Consider the following 19,134-nt stretch of genomic DNA (forward strand, 5'->3'; position numbering starts at 1 on the left):
AGACAGAGCATGGCTGGCCTTACTTGAACAAACTGAACCTCTCTCAAAAGTGGAACCAGAAACCTTTTCCCTGGAGGGGTGTGTCAACTACAGAACATGACAACATACAGGATGGACTGCACTGAGGTCTTGTCACACTCACAAGGACCTAAAAGGCTATCTTCAGCCCAACCTTCAGGAAAGCTTAACAGTGGGAGAAAGGAGTTCATCCTGAACCTGGATAACAGCTTACAGTGGTCGCTATTGTTCACCCAGGTCAGGTATGGTTCTATAGAGCTAACTGTTATAATCAGACAGTAGATTCAAACAAATGGTTTGCTGAGCTCAATTAACTCACCAGCATAATACAAGTTTAATGATGTCTGAGATATAACTAACACCAAGTTCCTCATGCATGGCAAGTGCAGATTAGCTCTCGGGAACACCCAGGAGCCACCTAAGAAATTTGCATTCCTTCAGCTGTATTGAGCCACAATCCTGATACCTCTAAAGGTTGCTGCCAGAACTAGTGGCCGAGACACACTTAGCTTTCTAAACATTGGTCAGTACTTTGACAAGTTTCCTAACCACCCTTCAACTAAGGTCAAAAACTGCTCAACACAGTCTGGCTAGTGCAAGTATCTGTGATTGAAAAGAAGGGCCCAGGAGGATTTGTCCTTGAACAGGATGGCCAGGTAGTTAAATGAGCAAACTTGAGTAATCCTGGCTTTGAGACAAAAATGCCTCCTTCATTTAGAGGACAACCCCAACATCATTTTAAAGGATTTCAAGGTGTTCATGGACAAATCCAGACCCTCCACAAAATTGACACAGGAATCCAAGAGCTGTTGAAGGCCTAATGCCATCATTGACATAAGTAAATAGATGAGGAAGGTGCACAGCACTAGTAGTACCAGATTCGTGAGTGTATATTTACTCAGGGTGGGTGCTCTCAGGGGCGGTGTTACCGTCAAACACCATACAATATCAATGAGAAAGTGTAAGCACACAGGTTGCGATTACATCCCCCGTAGGAGGCACTCCGGAAAGTTCATAACAATGATTCAAAAGGTTATTTGATAAAGGGTTTATTCACTGTTGTACCCTTATTAATGAGGCAAAGTTCAATGATTCATATGATATTGTCAACATATCATGAATACAAACGAAGGAAACTCCAATGCATTTCGGGCTCCATGCCCTTTATCAAGGAGAAGCTGGAGAGAAAAGAAGAAAAAAGCCCGGGTCAGGGGGGAGTATATGGAGAACTATGGCTGAAAAGAAAGGGGGTGAAAATCGTGAAACATGCGGCGGGGATGTGATAGAGCTACTAGGTGCAGATTAAAGAGTAGGGAGATCAGCTGGTGAAAAACGTAGGAGTATAGAGGGTTAATGGATAAATATCAACGTTCCACGGAAATAAAGTAACGTAAAGGTCCCAAACCAGGTGGTGCGAAGAAATAACATTAAAAACGCGAGTGATTTAGAACGATGACACCAGGTTCTAAAGAACAGCATAGAAATCAGCGTTAGCGTGCAAGAATCGTAACATTGATAACGTAAGTGCGCTAAGCGGTAACATCAAGTCCTAGAGTCGGACTAACATTAATAACGCGAGTGCGCTAAGCGGTGACATCACGTCCTAGAGTCGGACTGCCCAGTGAGGTAAACTTACTCAAATCAACGCCGGAGCGGTCAGATAGGAAAAGCTTCACGAACAGTGAAACAGCCGGTGTGTGGACCGGGTATAACTGATACAGACATAGAAAACAGACTAAAGAGGAGACGAAACCAGTGGGGGCCATGATGGAACAGGGAAAAATGGTGAAGGAAATAGATGAAGGATAGTGGAGATCTAAATGTCAGATGTGGAGTAAACAATAAAGTAAATGCACAGTGAACAGTTAATGGAGGTACAGTTGGGATAAAAAATATACATATAAAAAAATATACATATAAAAAAAACCTGTGGGAAAAAAAAACAACATAAAGTTAAATTAACAGAAAGAATGGAACAAAGAGCAATGCAAGAGGTAAGGCACATGTAGCTTAAAGGTAACAACTATATTCTACTCGGTCATTCAGTCCATGTGGCTTGAGTGTTTGTAAACGAAAGGTCCATTCTACTTCCTTCTGCAAAAGTAATTTGCGGTTGTCTACCCCTTCTCTGCGGGTGACACATTCCAAAACAATGAATTGCAGCTGTGCTATTGTGTGATGAGATTCCTGGAAGACATAAGGACAGCATTGTCTGCATATAGGAGGTCTGGTAATGCTCTAATGCTCATGAACCCACCCAAGGACGGTCTCATTGTGCTTCCCCCAGTGCGGCCTCCAAACCAGTAATGTAGATGGTGAATAGGAATAGAGCCAAGATACACCTGTGTCTTACACCTCTAGATATAGGAAAATTCTTTGTACAGGTGCCATCATTTATAAATCTAACAGAGGCGGACAAATCCATATGAAACTCCCCCAGGAAGGAAACCAAAACTTGCTCAATCACAAGAGACAGTAAGAAAGACCACAAGTTTGATCAGTTCACCTGATCAGCGGCTGACAAGAGTTCCATAAAACCCAGAAAAAAGGTCTCCTTTTTGGCCGCCATATATTTTTGGATTAGAAGATGCAAATTCAGGCCTTGATCAATGGTGCCCAACCCAGACCTAAACCTGTATTTGGAGCTGGTAATAATTTCCTTCTCATCATCCCAAGTTGACAACCTTTTTAAGACAACCTGACCCAGGACCTTAAATGTATTATCAATAGGTGAAATTTGCCTATAACATTTTGGGTCCCCCCAGTTGCCTTTCTTAAATACTGGCAAAATAATGGAATGTGACCAAGAGGTTAAGGGGCAGGTTGACGAAGGAACTTTTATTATGTTTGTCAACAGAGGTGCCCAAATGACTATGTGGTCCTTGAAAAGGTCAACTGGGCCAGTGTCTGGGCCATGGGCGTTATGACAACACAAGCTTCTGATGGCACCAATGACTTGGATGGTAAAGGAAATGCAAGGTGGATTGGCAACCTGGAGACTAATTTTAGAGGTAGATAAACCCTTGCTAGGGGTCTTAAGCTTGGGGCTGTTAGAGTGAGCGTAACCCTGCCAGAGAGGGCTAAGAAGGCTGTAAGGATATCTTTGGGACAAAGATTAGGGTTAAGACTGTACTCAATCTCAGTACTGAATTGATCAAAGAGGTTCCCCCAAAATAATCGTCAGAGATGATTTTAGTCCACCTGATCAGCCTCTTCTGATCCAAGAAAGTCAGAGGTTCATGTGCAAGGGTTAATGAGGAGGGGTGCTGACTCTGATGTTTTAGAACTAGCACATGTCAAAGATTTATTGCATAATTAATTAAAATTATTACAAATTCACATGATAAAATAACAGAGCAGATTGCTAACATTTCTTAAATTGCTACTTCTCAAGATTAAAATAACCTTAAAAGTGATGCGAATTAGAAAGCAATAGGAGGAGCTTCCTCTGACATTAATCAGTCTATCTCCGGGTCTCTTTTTCTTTTCCCAGTATGAGACCCTGGAGTTAGGGTTTCCCTGATAGGCTTTCGTCACGGTGTTCCCCCTGCTCACATTCTCTTAAGCGTTTACTAGCCTCCGCCATAAATTTAACTCCCCGGCAAATCAAAATTGAGGAGGAACCTCCCAACCAGCTTGTAACTGCCTGTCTGCATGAGCGAATGTTCATCTCTTTAAAAATGGATTTCAAATGTTGTCGTCTCTGTCCTATCAGTGCCGGACATACACAAAAAAGATGGGCTAAAGTTTCATATTTATACCCACAGAGTCGACATTGCTCCGACTGATAGGAATGTTTCCAAGAGGGTAATAAGTCTTTTGAGACATGCATGCCCATCCTATAGTTTGTGAAAGCTTTTTTTAAATGGCCATTGAAGTGGGATGTAAGATATGCATGAGGTTTTAGTATTGTGAAAGAGTTAATAATGGTCCAGCCATGACGACGATTTGCGAGGGAATATTTATCCTCCAAAAAGGATTTCTTTTTCGCTGCCCCGTTGGCTAGTCTGCTTAGGGTTGATTTGTCTGTCCCAGCTTTCCAGGCTGGTTCCAGGTTCAGCTTTTCTACGCACAGTTTCAGGTACTTCCCCCATGTATTTCCAGAATCGGTCTCCGCCCGTTGTTTGATTTCTTCCCAGCTCATCCAGTCCATTGTATCTGGGTCTGCAGATCGAAGTTTGTTACAGATTTTTACGAAGCCGCTCATGCTCCGGAAATACTGATTTTGCAGTCCAAATTCCAGCCTGACTTGAGAAACCGAGGTGGATTTTGGGAGATTGAAAACCGCTTTATAGATTTTAATCTGTAGGTCGTTCAGAAAATCGGCCTCCTTACCACACCAAGTAACTAGACCATAGGATAAGCTGGGCAAAATTTGAGCTGTCATGACTTTTAATAGGTGCTTGTGGTTTGGGCAGTCCATATTTCCTTTTAAAGATCGGTAGGCAAAGATCAAAGATTGGGCTTTTGCTTGAATTGCTGCTTTGTGCTCCTTGTGATTTCCACCTTTTGATATTATTATTCCCAGGTATTTGTATGAATTTTGTTCTTCCACTATGTCCCCCTTCGCCGTCCATTTGTACTTAAGTTTTTGCGGATCTACTAGGGGTACCACTTTTGTTTTGTCTTTATTTAATTCCAGCCGTTCCCGATCCAAGTAAGATGACAATTTATTAATGGCTCGTTGTAGACCGATAGGTGTTTTACTCAACAGAACTATATCATCTGCATATTGCAAAAAATATATTGGATTGTTAGCCAATAATGGGGGGTGATTTTCAGCCGATTCCAACACACTTGAGAGGTCAGAGAGAAAAAGGTTAAACAGGGTGGGGGCTAGTACACTTCCTTGTTTTAAACCTTGATGCGTAGGAATGCTCATGGTTGTACTGCCCCCATTGCCCAGTAAAACTCTTGCCCAGGTGTTCCGGTATAAGGCTATTATCGCTTGCAAGAGTTGATTTGGGAGGCCCCAGCATTTTAATTTATCCCACAAGCGCTCTCTGTTCACCCTGTCAAAAGCAGACTTGATGTCAATAAAGCAGGCATACAGCCGGGTTCCCTGGGCTACTGCATTGTCCATTAGGAGTGACAGGCAAGTTAAGTTTGTTAATGTCCCCATTCCTTGCCTGAAGCCAGTTTGGTATTTGGGAATTTTCTTGGTTACTCCTACCCAGGCCTGTAGCTCAAGTAGTAAGCAGGAGGCGTAGAGCTTAGCCTCCACGTCAATTAAAGATATCAGTCTATAATTTGTTGGATTACGATGATCTCCGTGCTTGAATATCGGGTGAATAATATTTCCTTTCCAAGATGTGGGAACATCTGCTTGTTTGTATATGTGGTTAAATAAACGAGTTAAAGTCTCTAGCCACATATCTGGATCCTGCTTATAATAGCATTTGGCAGCCCGTTCGGGCCTGCAGCTCCTTCTGACTTCAATTTTGATATAATCGATTTTAATTCTTTTTTGTTGATTAAATCGGCCAGCTCAATTTCCCCCTTTGAGACTTCCTTGGACTCCGGTCTTTCCGTATATTTAGTTCCATTTTGTTTATCCTCGACTTCCTATATGGCCCGTAAACTTTTCTCAGAGACTTGCTCTGTTTCTTTGTATAAAGATTGCACATGACGGACCCAAATGTCCGCTCCGACTCCTGCTTCCTGATGGAGATTAGTTCTTTGATTTAGATCATTTATGATTCCCCAGAAGTCACGACTATTAGGATGTTTTCCCGCAATTAGAAGTTTGTTCCAAATGTTTTCTTTGTACTCGGCCTTTGCGACCCTCACGGCCTTTCTATAGATGCTCCTGGCTTCCCTTAGTTTGGATTTGTTTGTCGCTGTCCCCGATATATTATTTTTTCGACTGGCCAGTACTCGTACCTCCTTTGCAACCTTTCTTTTTTTAGCTCTTAAGTCCATATTAAACCAGGGCTCCTTCTTACAATTGGCATTACTCTGGATCCCCGACCTTGCTGGAAACTTTTGCAGTAGATCCCGTATCATGTTCTCCCAGTTTGAAACTCGATCTTCCTCTTTTTGTATCCCTAGTTTGACCAGCTGGGCTTTCACGTAGGCCTCAATTCTGCCCAACCCTTCACCACGCCATTTTTAGTTTTTTTTAGATTAAACTTAAAAGCATGGTGAAGAAGGGAGGTCATTATTGGCGCATTGGTGGGTGCGATGTTCAAACTTGTTATTTGGGGAAGGTGATCACTTTCCACTCGAGGTACTATTTTGAATTGATTAATGTCGGGAAGTAGTTCGTCACTTACAATGGTGTAGTCAATTGTGGAGTTAACCCTGCCACTCAAATAAGTGACGCCTGGAGGCCTGTCCCCCTTTATGTTGCCGTTCAGGATTGACAGACCAGCTTCTTTTAGACTGGCCGCTAGAATTGTTCCACGGCTACTTATTGACCTCTTTGCCATCTCCGTATTTTTACCGGTAAGGACACTGTTGAAATCCCCGGAAATAAACAGCGGACAATGTGAATAGGATCTTTGCATTGCTTTAATTAATGCCAGTAAACTTGCGTGTTTCTCCTTTTGTGACTTTCTGTCTGGGTGGATATAGACATTGAATATTATGAGTTGCCACAATTGCGTCCCGGATGGCGAAGAATCTGAAATTCTAGTCACTTGAACCCAAATTAAACCCACATCCAGCTCTTCTGATAACCAATTATATCTTTGGGCTATGTAAGTCGATAAACCACCACGAGGATGCCCAAAAGCTGAGAGGCGTTCCGCAAAAATATGGAGTTCTTTAAAACCAGGGATTGAAGTTGGTATTAGTTTCCATGACTCCTGGATTAAAATTATGTCTTGTTGTTGAAAAAAACCCAGCGTTACATGATCCTGCGCCATTTCTTGGAAGCAGTGCACGTTCCATGAGCAGACTGAAACGCTTCTCAGCTTTTTTGCGTTCTGAGGGGGCCTCTTATTATACATTCCCGAGTTTGAGTCAGGGTTAGGTAGATTTGTTGCTCAGGACCATGGGTATCCAAGACCAGTCTGTTTTGTCAGAGATGTAATGACCGGGTGCTTGCGGGATGTCTGACGAGGATGACCTAGAAAAAACAGGAGAGGTGGCCCGGGCACCTCGCAGACAGGTGATTGGGCGTCCTGTATTTACCTTTCCCTTTTTTTGAATGCAGGTACTGTTTTGCAAGGGGTAGGGATGGATATATGATGTTACAACGCGGACTTTTACTCCGCATACCGTTACAACGCGGTTTTTACAACGCGGATACTGTAACAACGCATGTATTTACAACGCATTTTTTTACAACGCAGGTACCTTTACAACGCAGACCATTACAACGTAAGTATTGGTAAGTATATGTTAATATTAATAATATAATAGTAACTTAATTTTAAAAATATAATTTAATGTAATTTTAAATAATTTAATTTCCGTTAATTATTTTAAATTTAAATTAATATTACTTTATTTTTACCATGTACCCCTGTACCCCAGAAAGTGAAAACTGACCCTAAACCCCAAAAATAAATTAAAGTAATTTTATGAAATATAATTTAAATTAATTATTGAAAATTAAAAAAAATATAACTTTATTTTTACCGTGTACCCCTGTACCCCCAAAAACTCAAAACTGACCCTCAACCCCAAAAATAATGCAATGTAATTTAATTTAATTTATTTACTATTAAATAATTTAATTTAAAATTAAATTTAATTTATTTTTACCCTGTACCCCAAAAACTAAAAACTGACCCTGAACCCTAAAAATACCCCTTTACCCAAAAACTGAAAACTGACCCTGAACCCTAAAAATACCCCTTTACCCAAAAACTAAAAACTGACCCTGAACCCTAAAAATACCCCTTTACCCAAAAACTAAAAACTGACCCTGAACCCTAAAAATACCCCTTTACCCAAAAACTGAAAACTGACCCTGAACCCTAAAAATACCCCTTTACCCAAAAACTGAAAACTGACCCTGAACCCTAAAAATACCCCTTTACCCAAAAACTGAAAACTGACCCTGAACCCTAAAAATAACCCTTTACCCAAAAACTAAAAACTGACCCTGAACCCTAAAAATACCCCTTTACCCAAAAACTAAAAACTGACCCTGAACCCTAAAAATACCCCTTTACCCAAAAACTGAAAACTGACCCTGAACCCTAAAAATACCCCTTTACCCTAAAACCCAAAACTGACCCTAACCCCTAAAAATACCCAACATATAACATTTTAAAATAATTATATACTTACCAATACTTACGTTGTAATGGTATGCGTTGTAAAGGTACCTGCGTTGTAAAAAAATGCGTTGTAAAAACATGAGTTGTAACAGTACCTGCGTTGTAATGGATGCGTTGTAACGGTAGTGCGTTGTAAAAAATGCGTTGTAACAGGTGCACACCGGTAGGGATACCTTGGGCGCGTATGTTTTATGATAGAAATGCCCCATAGTTCAAACTGAGATCTTGCCGAGTATATCTTTTCCGTTAAGTCTTTTGAGGCCCAGGTAGTAACGGTTTCCTCAATATCCGAGTTCTTTTTGTTTAGTTGAAATTCAACAGCATGCAGGTCCTGTGAATTTATCTCTTTTAGGGAAGATGTTTCTTTGAATAATTTTAACAGGTTGCCTCGATTGAGGATATCCTGTGGCCCCTTAGTTGGATATTCCGGGATGAAGGTTAATTTGAACTCAAACTGATCTAACCGTTGGGCGAGCTCCTTTGCTCTTTGATCCACATTGAAAAATGACTGTTTGTTAGCTTGAATGATCGTGCCCATCTTGTCGGTCAATTGTTGTTCATGTGCTTCAGGTGCTCCATCCGCTGAGCTTATTGTTTTATGTATTGGTCCTGCATTTATTGACTTTATTAGATCTGTGTGTGCCGTCCTTTGTTGAAGCGAGCATTTGCGTTCCTTTTCGAGTACTGTAACTTGCAAGGGGGTTATTGCGATTTTGGGACCTGGACCTGCTGATTCCCCAGATGCTTCGTATGGATTTCTTTCGACTGTTGGACTTGTAGCCTGCTCTTTTCTGACTGTCGTGCCCTGATGAGGGCTCATCTTAGGTGTACATTTCTTATCCTTACTTTTATTTGTCGGAACTGGTGCAAGATCAACTTGATTGCCACCACCAAATCCCGCCGGTTGTAAGGGTTTTGATTTTACTTGCCGCTGCTCCTGCCCTTCCTGTTGCTGGTCCAAACTTATTTCTCTGTGAGAGTTGAGACCTGTGTTTGGCGCTGAGCCCGTCTTTCCTATTGACTGGGTGGAAAGATTTTTAATTCCTTGGATGGTGCCACCATTCCTTGGTGAATTTAGTGTGATTGATTTGTCAACTGAATTGGTATAACTCTTCTCTCCCTCCAATAAGTCAATTGGAGATTTTGATTTGTTAACCTGGAGACTTTCAGTTTTGAATATGGGAAAGAGGTTACCCAGGTCTGTGTTCGGTTGCCTTTTATACTTAAGCCTGGCCTTTCTTGCTTTTTTCCTTTGCCTCCTTGTGGGCTTGTCCTCAATAAAGGATTTTTGGGAGGGCAGGGTGTCTTTAATGACTAAGACTGTGTTCCCTGAACCCGCTTTCTTTGATGATCGGTCTTGATCTGTTGTTTTTATGGCGCCTTTTTCATGCTTACTCATGACCATTAATGAGTTGTCCTGGTTAAGATTATTTTCTTTCTCTTGGGTATTGCTGCGGGATTGTTTTACCTCTCCTAGGATATCCATCAGGATGGCCGGCAGGCTTGCTAATTTTTCAAGTATTGTTCCACATCCACAACTGCATTGTTGTTTACATAGGCTGGTGATAGCCTCTGATTTTCCCCCATTTGTTAGCAGCGAGGCCAGGGAATCCAGTTTTGCGTTTATCCCCGAAATGTGACCCGCCACTAATGAAATAAGGTCAATCTGAACCTCCATTTTATTTGATTGATAATTTAGCACCCTTATGGCTTGGTCTAGAGTGCTCAACAAGGCTTGAAACCATGGTGTGGATGCCTGGTCTTTTTCGAACTTGCTTGGGTCCTTAGGTTCTGCATCCGAAGTGCATCCCGATGAAATTGAGATTGGAGCATCCTGATTATTGTGGAATTGGTTTGGTGACGTGATGATACGGTTATCAACAGAGGGTTGTCCATGGTCATTTTTCCCTACATAGCAACGGAGGGTTGACACCATCATGCCTGGGCTTGCGTGGCAATCCTCGAACCCCTGTTCTGATCGTGGGGCTCTCCCTTGAGAGTCAATGTACTTTGTTATTCTCTCGGTAAGATCCTCGAGTTGGGAATCGTTTGATAAAAACAAGGGTTTTAACCATGGATCCCCTTCATGACCAGATGAGTTGAAAAAGTTTCCATGACCAGTGATTCTCTCCTGGCAGCCTTTGAGTGCCTTTGTATGGTCATTAGCTTCAACCAACTCCGTGATTGGGGAACATTTGCTCTGAATCAGACGAATGTCCTTTGGAGGGGAGCCATCAATGGAGGCCTTGTTAACTCCGCCTCCCATGTTCTCGTTTATCACTATCGAGGTGGTGGAGTGATGCACCTGGGCAGTTACTAGTTCCTGTTTACCCGTAGCTGGATGAGCCACACACGCTGTAGGCGACGAATACCCAGTAGGGTCATTTGTCCGGTTCTGCGGACTTTTGGCCCGTGGGGAATTGGCGTTCTGAGGCGCAATAGGGCTTGGGAGCTTGCAGGCCTCAACTGTTGGTGCATAAATCTCTGCCATTGGATCCTTTAAGTAAAAGAATTTTAAAAGCCCGGTTTTCCGTCTGCAGGGTAATAATTGTTCTGGAGTTGGTGCTGAAACCAACCTGTCCCTTGAGTTTTGCCGGATCCCTATTTCCGATTGCGGTGTTACATTCACAATTTGCTTCCTTGATTTTTTCCTCGCTTTTTTGTTTTCCACAGGTTGGCGCGTTTTCCCTGATCTCATTTCCCCCCCCCAAAAAAAAAACAGCACTTTGCGATCTTTTTTTGGCCTGCTCTGGGGTCAGGCTGGCTGCCTACTTAATCACAGGTATTCCTTGTGGCTTGATTGATGAAGTAGAGACCTGCCCCTTTCAGTGTCCGTGAGCAGGCCTTTCAATGTCTGGAGCTTGTGTTACTACTTGCTGCCAACTTGGTATGAATGTGCTGGTGTGAGAGCCGGATTGAACCACTTCCTCCCTTATTTGCTGGCTCATAAAAGGGGGCAAGAACCCCGGCAACTGCTACTTTTGTTGGGTTTTTATGGGGTTTTTGCCTCTTTTAATGTTGTTTTGGCGTTCCCATGGCGGGAAGGCAGTCCGGGGCCCGGATACAGACTGCGGAGTGGTGAAACCCGTGGTTTGCTTGGAGCACTTCAACCTCAAGTGTCCCGACACGCCCAGGTGGTACTGATCACAATTTCCAACTCCTGGGGGACGAACCGACTCTCAGGTTTTGGGCAGGTTCTGGGCAGGTTCTGGGCCGTCTTCACCTACTTAGCATAGCATGCTGTGAAGCTGGCTGTCGAGGGCTGTTCTGGAAAGTGGGGTGGACGTTTAAGTGCAGAGCTGTGCTGTGGGGTAGGCAGGAGGAGCTGCAGAAGCTAGAGTGGGCTAGTGTGGGCTGATGTAGCGCCAGAGGTTGCTGGAACGATCACCTAACCTCCACCCTCTCACAACCGTCTGCCACTCGACTCACCCTGTCACTTGCAGCTCCGGACTCCCCCTGCTGCCTTTGACCGCGATATCTGGCCGCCGCGCCGTTTCTCACTAAAAGCTGGGTCAGTGGCACGTCCAGCAGCCGGGGGGGGGGGCCTGAGGCTCTCCACGCAAGCACGCCTCGATCCGAGCCTGGTACAGGAGCGGGTGCGGATGAGGTTGCTGGACACTCACGGCTCTCTCGGTTTTCTCGCGGCACTGCTCCGTGGTGCTCCGTGGTGCTGCTCCGTGCTGCACTTCCAATTACCGGGTACCGGGGGCCGGGGGCAGAGGGCCGGGGACCTGAGGCTCCCCCGTGAACCCACCGCGAGTCTGGCCCGGTGCAGGTCACTCGCGGGTCACTTGCTCACTTGCTCACTTTCGGCTTTCGGCTTGCGGCTCTCACGCAGCTCGCGGCTCTCACGCGGCTCTGCTCTGCTTGCTCTGCTCACAACTCTGTGCTCGATTCTCCGTCCTAGCACATGTGCACTATGATTGCTCCAACTAGACCATTTGACACAATAATTCTCCAGGGCAGAGAGAAGACAAATGGAAATTTGAATATAATCCATAACGGATTCAGCCCCTCTCCTGACTTCAATGGGGGCTACCTGGGTGGCAGGGATAACCAAATTCTGTTTGTGGGTAAGACTAACTACTCACCTTGAGGGGAGTGTTCAAAGTGGGAAAATGAGGACATATCTACTGTCAAAGGGTCCTGAAATATGAAACAGGGTCGAGGGCAAGGGTAGATGTTAAAATCACCCAGAACCATTATTGAAACTTTTGTAGCTAAATTCGCTCCCCGAGAACTTGGAGGATTCTTACATTTCTCTATAACAGTATCTAACTTAAGGATGAGTAAGAAAGATTGCCATAATGGTTACAGCCATTCACAATTAACATCAGGTAATTATCAGGGAGGGTTAATAAGACTTCCCCTACCGAAGAACAATCTACCTCCTCGATTTCATGTCACCACGCAATTAAGTCCTAGGGAGATTAAGGTGCACAAGCCAGATCTACCATTCCCATTGGGAAATGTAACCAGGCCAGAAGAAAGTGACAAAGTTAGCAAGAAAACGGGTGGTTTTAAGGGACCAGTTTTGCTGAAAAGCTAAAACATGGAAATATTTCATGAGGTCCAACTAGTTAGGGTCCCTGTTCTTAGCCTCCAGCCTGGCTATTATCCAAGAAAGGGGTGACAGCTGGTCCATAGGATGAGTTTCTAGGGCATCACCCCCTCCACATCTGCTTCTAAGGACCTCTTGATCGCTAGATCAAGAATGGGTAGTGAATCCACTCCCTCCAGGGAACCCAAAATAAACTTGAATCTGCTGGAAACAGTGATAGGAACAAAAAACTTCTCAGCAACTCAAGTGTGGTCACAGGGGGGCCATGGGGTTCCTGGTATGATGAGAGCTATGTGTTTCGAGAACAGGGGTGGCAGGGCAAGCACGAGGTTCATGGTGATGCCTACCAGGTGCCGCTTGAGTGAGCTGGGGGTGCGAGGGGCATAGGAATCATTAAATCTTTCCATGGTGTGTAAAGAAAACCACAAGGGGTGCAGTCCAATGCCTAGGTCCACTGGACCCTATGAAAGACCAGAATTATTGCAGTGGACCTTATAATATTAAACTTTACCATGAAGCAGTCCCCTAACACATTTTTGGGCCTCAACTCACCCAACCCACTCAACGGACCATGTTTATCTCTGTATGAATATGGCCATCCACCCCTGCTTTTCTAGAAAGGCAGTGAGACACTTTTCTCCTAAGCTGATGAAACCCTTCCAGGGTGTTTGGTGCGATTGGGGCACACTCATGAGGACCATTATGCATGAGGTGCAATCAGGCAGAAGGTCAAGGAGGTCACACCTTTGGACAGGCCCCCTGGAACTGCTCTCTACCTGAGCAGAAGACTGAACCTCAGTGTGCATCCTGGACTAAGTGTACCTCACAATGGGAGAGGATTTGGTAAGGGCGTTTGAAGGGTCCATTTGTATGTTATCATGACTAGAGGGCCTGCCCAATTGAGGGGTCTCTAGTCTTAATTGCCTAGGGATAAACGGTAGGTCAATGGCATACATTGGATTCCTACTGTTTTTGTTAAGTTGACTTGGAGGCCGACCTAGTCTTGTTTATCCTCCTTCTCCCTCTGTCCTTTTACGGTAGCATGGGATAATCTGCTAAAGCCACGGACAATGTCCAAGATACAACCACCTCAATGGAGACAAAAACCTGTGATGGGCCAAAGCGCGATGAGGAAATCAGTAATAAGCATGCCAGGACTGCAACACACACCTGGCAGGTGGGAAAAATCACCATAAAAGTAGAAAAAACACCTAAACACAATCTGAACAACACTCAAGCACCATGGAGGCAGCCGAGAAGGTGCAGTGGGCGAGGGCAACCCCACATGCACCCCAGACGACCAGCCTGGGACCTCGGAGACAGGGAAGGGCAAAGACAAGAAGAAGAGGAAGATGAAGTTCAGTCAGCAGGCGAACAGGATCATAGTCACGGAGGTGAAGAAACACCATCTACAACTGTTTGTCACCTCCAACGTGTCATTGGGCACCAAGAATGGGATATGGCGGAACATCGTGGACAAGGTGAATGCCATCAGTGAGCACAAGAGGACAATGGACGAGATCAAGAGGCGATGGAATAACATCAAGCGAAGGACCAAGGAGAAACTCTCAGCCAACCAGAAGGCAGCAACACAGACTGAAGGTGGGGGCCCAGCACCACAGCTTGAGCTGGATGACATGGAGGAGCTGGTGTCGACAGTCCTCAGTGTGGAGACTGTGGCCGGAGTTGGGGGATCGGACACTGCTTGGCAGGACACAACACAATCGCAACAGGGTGAGTGACCACCAGGTACTGGGGGTCGGGTGGAGATGGGCACAATGGCACACATGCACAATCAAGCAGAGCACAGTGCTCACCCACAATGATTCTGGGTCCTCGCCCAGATCTACACACTGTCACAATGTACATTGCCATGCTGTCTGAATGTCAACATGAACATTGCGGCTACATACATGTGGACACATTGTAGTACACCGGCTCCCCTTCAAATTGCAGGGGTACTGTCAACACCTTCTGCAGAGCAGTCCCAGCCACACTTCACTGATGATGAGGAGGACAACACCAGCAGCGACACCAAAACCATCCAAGATATCATTGACCTCATTTGCCACTCACCTCCAGAATCAGGGCAGCTCAGCTACATCGAGGAGACCACACCCTTTACCCAAAGTACCCAGCAGGAGGCACCCACAGCCCCAGCACTCCTCCAAGACCCCCAGGAACAACAAATGGCCTTCCAACACCGTGTGCTGGAGAGCCAGAGGGAGACCACAGAGCAGGTGCGGTTGGGCTTCGCCATCATGCCAACCAAACGTGATGCCAATTTTGGGTGAGTAGGCCCGCTCCATGGTCTCCAACAAGCCCTTACTGACATTGCTGGAGTTATAACGTGGAGAGAAGAACACCTGTCTGCTCAGAGTGGCTCCAGCGATACCAGCCATGAGCTGGCATGGGCCTACCACCATGTGGCGCTGACTGGGGTTGAACACGGTTTGTGGCACATGCTGCATTGCGGCCGGCACAGACACCCTGCCACAGGATGCTGACTGGGGTTGAATCAGGTTTGTGGTACACGCTGCAGCCTGTGATGTGTGCAGCCTGTGATGATGCCCTGTTCCGGCGGTCCGGACAGCTCAAGATTTGTGTGCCATGCTGGACCACAGAGTAGGCGGAGCCAGCGGGCTGAGCGGCCCTACGGCCATGTGGCCTTGCTTCTGGGATCACAGAGTTAGTGGCATCCATTGGGCTGAGCGGCTGTGCAGGCTGCGATACTGCCAGGTGCCCTGGTATGTCCTATGGAGGGTGCCGTGTCCGCAGGCCCTGGGCATGAGGCTTGCAGTGGCACGTGGTGGGACCTGCTGTCTACACTCCGCTGGTGGAAGGTGAGCAGTGAGGCCAGGGTTTGTATGGGCGGGCATGCTCCGATGGGCAGCAGGTGGGGGGCTGGGATGCCCCTGCCTGGGTGTGCATGGGCTGGCGGGCGATGTTGTCTTGTGCAAGTGTGTGTACTGTGCCAGTCATGTATCTGGACTCTGTTTCAGATTACGTCTCTGACTCGGATATGTGACCTGCTATACTGCTATACGGCAAGTGGTTGGAGACACACCGGTGGCAGCAGGTGAGCAGTGTGGCCTGGATGTGCAGGGTCGGCACTCTCTCTCTCTCTCTCTCCTTCTCTTCTTCTCTCTCTCTATCTCACCCCTCCCGTCTTTTCTCTCTCCCTCTCTCCCTCTCTCCCCCTCTCTTCTTCTTTTCTCTCTCAATCTCTCTCCCTCTCTTCTTCTCTCTCTCTCCCCCTCTCTTCTTCTCTCTCTCTCCCCCTCTCTTATTCTCTCTCTCTCTACCCTCTCTTCTTCTCTCTCTCTTTCTCACCCTCTCTTCTTCTCTCTCTCTCTCCCCCTCTCTTCTTCTCTCTCTCTCCCGCTCTCTTCTGCTCTCTCTCCCCCTCTCTTCTTCGCTCTCTCTCCCCTCTCTTCTGCTCTCTCTTTCCTTCACGCTCACTCTGTCCTTTGATGCGTGGAGGACACACCTACTCATCATGTTTTTGTCTTGCAGGCTGCGACCCACGGACTGTCCCGAGCGGAGCCGCCATGTGTCTTCATTTCATTTCTGTGTTAATTTCAATAAAATTTCATTGCTTGCTTCGAAAGTGAATGTGATGCTCATTTCTGTGACAACACATGCATGTCACCAGTTGTGATTGTGCGACATCAAGTGGAATATTTTGTACATGTTTAGGTGTAGCTGATGTGGCAAGTCTTTGGTCAGGGGTGCCAGGGAGGGGTGGTCCTGGGGGTGGTGTTGGTGGGTGTTGTGGCCCTTTTGGGTGTCTGTGCTGCATTTTCAGTTGCTCCATAGCATCTGTTTGTCTTCAGGTGTGGCTGTGTGCTGGGCTCACTTTTGTGGAGCAGGCTGTGGTTCGGCTTTACACCAGGTCAGAGCAGGTGTTAAATTCCTGCTGCTAGCATGCCTTTTCCCATGTTTTGTGTTTTTATCCCCGATCTGGCAGGTCGTTGTGAATGTTGAGGTGTTGCGTTCTGCTTTAATTTGGCACGGGAACGCCTACTCTGCATCTCATTAGCGATAGTTGCTCGGGTCCTCTGTGGGATTGTTTTTGCGGCTGCTATCATGGGAAAACTGGTGCTGTGGGCTGTGAATGAGGCGGTAAATTTATCACAACTTTGGTTCCTTGTGAATATGCCCCTCTGTCTTTACACTTTTTCAAGAGATCATTATAGATGTTAACGAGGTCAAACATCCAAGTATTCAAAGTAAGCACAGTGTCCTATACAAGCTTTACTTCAGTACCTAGTGGTGTGAAGAGGCTTTCTTGTCCCAGTAGACAATCAAGATAGATGGTGTCAGCATTCAAATGTATTCCCTGCTAGCTGCTAAAACTGGGTAAAACAGTAGGTGCAGGGACATGAGAGGACGGGAGGGTGGACTTGAAGAGCCTGGACAGGTGGACCATCAACTAGCAAAGACCCAGGGGTAGAGATAGCTGGGGGTGGAAGCAGTAATCATACTAGAATGTTCCTGCTCTTTTGCTGGAGTCACCCCAAGGCCAGATGGATTATTGTTACATTTGCCACCCTCCTGGATGATGCCCTTCTCCTTATAGAACTGGATAATCTTGTTGTTTGCTCCTTCTGGGAGCAGAAACTGCAGAGATCTATTTGCCACTGCTGATCATGTTCTCGACTTAGACAATGAGATTTTCAGTTACCTGAAGGGTACAATTCTCTGCATTGTGGCACCTTGCAGATGTAAGCCCCTTCCCTAAGCCCTGAGGGTTGTGTTTATCCATGAGGGGTTAGCAAGGGGCAGACACAGCAGAATAGTCAAACTAACAGATAATGTGCAAGTGAGAGCCCCACTGGGGTAAAATGGAGGTGGACAATGAGGAGAAGGCTAACCAGGCAAAGAAATAGAACAGCATCAGGGGCCAGAGCCATGGAGATGGCCCTGCCGTGCCTCTTCCTGGTGGTGATGGGTGCAGCATGTACCCAGCCTTGGCCCGTGCTTTGACGGGGCACGTCATGCTCATGTCCTATGCTGTAGGAGATTCCTGGCTGATATATGGCGCTGATGATGCAGGGCAGGTGAAGCAAAGACTGAGGACCACCTACTCATCCATGTGGTAGTGTGGGGCTTGTGGTCCCTGGTTACAGTTGAAGCATTTCGGTGTCCCGCGCTGTGGGAGTCTCCTGTGTGCTATAGCGCGCTGATGATGTGGGGAAGGTGAGGCAAAGCTTGTGGACCTACTCCTCAGCTCTGTAACAGTGTGGGGCTTCTGGGACTTGTGGTCCCTGTTCACAGTGGCAGCATTTCAGTGTCTCAAACAAAAAATCCTTCAACTAATGCCTACACCTAATATATAAAACACCTAAATTGCTGAACACCCAACAAATAAAAAGACAAATACTTTTACAATATACTATGAACACACACAAAAGGTACACAATTGACACAAGGCAGGTATACACCAGACACCGACTAGACCAAAACTCATGCAAAGCTCCAGACACTCCCCAAACACCACCAACAACCAGCGCAGACTAACAAACTGTAAGAGAAAATGTGAAACGAACTTTCGCACTTCGTAGTATGCAGCCTGCCACACCCAATGCATCATTTTCTGGGTGTGTCTAGCACTTTTCCGACATTTGTGTAAACGTTTGCAATGCATTACTAAGCAAGCTGACATTGATTGATGGATGCACTGCACAGTAGCACTTCTGCAGTGAAGCGAGTGCCATGCAATGGCAGAGATGCATAGGTTGCAACCAGAGCAACTGGTGCATTGAGTGGGTTCAGACCCGCATAACAGGGGCAATGTGCGAGTTCTGACCTACACAAAAGGACCAATTCATTGGCTCTACAATTGAAGCATAGGTTCAACTGGGTCGAACACTTTAGACCCTCTTCTATTGGTCTAGGAATGGTGTGACACACCTTGGCAGGTCAGAGTGACATATGGCAGTGTCCAGGTGCTAAATTAGGGTGGTTGGAATTCTTTTATGTCCTTGAGACTTATTGACAGGAGATCGGGCAGATTGACCTTAGAGTCAGTCTGGGTTCAAGGAATGCATGTGCAGTCCTTTTCACCCAGCCAGGGGACCAGCAGGCAGCTTGGCAGCACAGAAAGGCAGGAATCGAGAGCAGATTGCTCACAATTCAGATTTTGCATGCCTGGTCAGGGTACGCACCTGAAATGTCCCTTCACAGTCCCTTGCATGTAAATATTGACCCTGGGGCCTATGCCGTGTTCTTTTTGATTTCCTAATCAGCACAATCTCTCTCTTACTTTGATGTGATGGGACCTCTTCCTTGAGGTTTGTCACTGACGCAACACACATA

The sequence above is a fragment of the Lissotriton vulgaris genome, chromosome 4_1 (genome assembly GCF_964263255.1).
Source record: "Lissotriton vulgaris chromosome 4_1, aLisVul1.2, whole genome shotgun sequence".
Classification (NCBI taxonomy): domain Eukaryota; kingdom Metazoa; phylum Chordata; class Amphibia; order Caudata; family Salamandridae; genus Lissotriton; species Lissotriton vulgaris.